We start from the raw sequence: 3,587 nt of genomic DNA on the forward strand, positions 1-3,587 counted from the left end.
TATCTTAAAGGACTGCTATCATATATTTACAGAATAATATTGCTAAATGCAACTTGACTGATAGCCTATCTCAGGTTGCGCTACAGAGCCCTACAAGGTTGTGAGGTGGTGGGGTGTATGCCCATTAAAATGGATCCTTTTGTGTTCAATTTCCTACCTTCAGATAGCACAATACAACACAGTTGGTCAAAGGAAAGGTTTGCTAACTGGCTGTAATTGTTACAGTGAAGTACTTTCTCCTTGGGGGACAAAAAGAAGACCTGGTCTCTTTATGATATGGCTGTTACAGGGCAGAGGAAGTTAAAAACTAGCCCCACAGAATATAGACAGAGAGACATGTAGGAGGTACAGAAGATTTTCTATCTTATTTAGCTAGATAGCTTCACTCTGAGGTGGTAAGAGGTGGTGATGGGACTGGAGTTAGAATGGTCTAAGGATATGAGAGAAAGTTTGTCTGAAAGTGCTGTTTCTGTTTCAGATCTGAAGAAGAGCCAGTGTGCCCAAAAGCTTGCCCATTTTCTGTCAATAACATGGGCTGACCCCACAAAGATTCTCTTAAATTTAATTTCTTCTATTTTTAAGTGGATGAAATTAATTAATAGAAACCAAAATAACTTTTTCTAAGATTCTTTCATTACAGATGGAAAGTTGCATAATTATCTATATGCTTCTCAAAGATACTTCTGTATATCTAATGGCTCTTTCTGGTTCTTATTTTAAATGCTCTTTAATATTAGCCTACTTGCTGTTTTTGATAGATTGCACTATGATTTTACTACAAATTGCATTTCTGCCTGTGCTGTTTATCAACTTTGGTTTTGTTATTTTTAGAGCTTTATCAATATATAGTGATGTGGGTAGTGGTGTTAGTTTGCTTTTTATGAAAGTTTTTGTTGTTGTTGTTATACAAAATAATCTACAAAACAGTCTGAATTTTTTTTGATGTCACTGGCATTTGGCTCAGTTCTTAAGTCTTTCTTTCCAGAAGACTCTTAGATGATGACACTATTTTTGTTCAAAGATACTAAATATTGGATGTTATCATGGGAATGGTAGGTGTTCACACCTACAGTACAATCCAAGGTCTCCCTAATGCTCTGCAGCTGCTAATCTTTCCACTCATTTAGAGGTATGTTTTAGAAAAGAGGTTCCTGAGCTCTTTATACTGTATCTCTATTATGTAATTTTTCACCCATCTGGAAAGACAACTGTGTTTCCTTGTGCTCCCTCTTTTATGCTCTCCTCTGTAGGAAAACCAAATTGCAGATGTCTGAATATGTTAAGGGAGAGAGGAAAAAAAAAAAAAAGCTGCTGTATTTCATTGCCCTAACTCACTAGACATTAGAAAGGATGTTATAGTCTGAAGTTCACATAGACGCTGCAAGTGTGCAGGTGGATGTTAAGTTTGTAATCCCCAAGGTATATAATGAATGTATTGCCTTTACAATGTCCTTTTAATAGCAAATAGCACACAGCCAGGGCTTTTCTTCCTGCTGCTTTAAAATGCTACTTCATTCCAGCAGAGGATGATGTTAAAAAAAAAAAAAAAAAAAAAGCAACTATCGTTAAGTCACATTGAACAACTGACCACTCTAGCAATGTGTAAAGCATTTCTCTTCTCATGCGTTACTTCCCTTGGGTATTGAGTTCCAGGTTTTTGCTCTCATCCCTTGGTGTCTAACCACATTCCTGGATACAGTCCAGTTCTTTCTGTTAAAATACTGCAGTTGCTTCTGTGCTGCAGCATATGTATTGATGGATGCATACTGAAATCCCATGCTGTGCCTCTCGTTGACTTCTGTTGACTGACTTAAAGATTTGTCATTTTGACATGTTACATATTAGAAGTACTTCTCTTTATTTACTGCTTTTTGCTATAATAATTTGTGTTACATTTGACTTTTGGATTTAAAGGAGAAAAATCCATTTAAAGTTTCCTTTATAATAAAATGACTAGAAAATGATCGCCGCACATCACAACTGCTTTTTAAAAAAAAAAAAAAACTACAGAAAGTAAGCAAAATGAACACTGTATAAACCCATAAGGAACAATAGAAATCATTTCTAATAAAAGAAACTCTAGGTCAAGCTTAAATAATCCACTCAGTTACAATTGTCTAGATAAATTATTGGTTTTGTCCTTGAGGTGAATGCCTTTAACTAGCTTTTGGAAAGTCTGAATGGAAAACCCAGAAAACCCAGATGACTTGATATGTTTCTGTTGCAATTACCAAGGAAGGAATATTCATACCTTTTTTTTTCTTTCTTTTTAAAACTTAAAACACAGTTTACCTGCCTCCCAGCTTTAAGTTTCTGTTAAGGTCTATTTTCACTGTAAAGAAAATCTCCTCTCCTCAACCATCTTGGAATAACTGGCAAAATCTGGAGGAAAAAAAATCCTTTTATACATCAAGATGGTCTCAGCACCATCAAAATGACTTTACTTTAGCAAAAAGAAAAGCAGTAGCAAAACAGTATTTGGGTGCATAAGGAGAACAAATAACTGCCTGCAAGCACAAATTGCAGGATATGTATATTGGTAAATTGATTTTATTCAACAATATACTTAGAGCAAGTAATAATTTGGGAGCACTACCAGCTGTTTAATGTTAGGTGCCTAGTTAAGGATTTATCTGACCTGCAGGCTGGTCATACACCCCCCAGCGTGCGATAGGCGTAACTGAGGGCCCAAACTTAGATGCACAAGTGGACATGGCAGCTCCCTTTTGTTCTGTTGCACTAAGCTCTTCTGCATTCCTCCCACGTACAGTCTTGTATCTCATTGCCTGTTGTTGCTATCCATCTACCGAGGGGTGTATTTTGATGGAGGAACCTTGGGGGAAGAACCTTTTGTTTTCCAAATAGAAACGGGCCATCTAGTTGGTTAATTCAGGAAACTTAGTCTTGCACTTGGGGAAAAAAAAAAAATCTTTCATTGCTGGCATGCCAGGTCGCAGTGTTTTCATTACAGATGATTCAGTGCTATGAAAAATCAGTGTTTACACTGATTATAAATATTAAGCTACTTCTTGGGATAGCGTAACACTGAAGAAACGAGGGCAAGTACTTAGTATAAAATGGTGGTTCACGTAACACTAGAGCACGAGGAGCAAGATCCAAAAAAAGTCTTTTAGGCTTAACTGAGTGCTGTGCACCGCAAAAAAAAAGAAAAAAAAGGGGGGGGGGAGTGGGAGAACAGCATTTTCTCCACAGAGTGCGAAGGCGAGAAGCCTCCTTCCAGAAACTTCCTTCACGGGGGCCGTGGGAAGGCCAGCACCCAGGTTCAGCCCGCTCCTTGCCCAGCTCTCCCCAAGGTGGCGGACCCAAGACCCCTGAGGAGGAGATTATTAAGAGGTGGCCAAGTTCAGAGGCAGAGCGGCCGCAACGAGGAGCTGCCCTTGGCCGCTGCTTGTGAGGATGGCCGGTGTCCCCCAGTCCCGGCCGGGGAGTCATGAGAGGGTCTGGAGGGGGCGGGGGGACCCCGCGCCTCCTCCTCCTCCCTCAGCACGGGCGGCGGCCGCTGGCTGTGGCGGCGACCGTTGGTTGTAGCGGCAGCCGCACGCGCCCGGCACACCCCGCCCCTCCCC

This window comes from Apteryx rowi, unplaced genomic scaffold, assembly GCF_003343035.1.
Source record: "Apteryx rowi isolate R43461 unplaced genomic scaffold, aptRow1 scaffold_133, whole genome shotgun sequence".
NCBI lineage: Eukaryota > Metazoa > Chordata > Aves > Apterygiformes > Apterygidae > Apteryx > Apteryx rowi.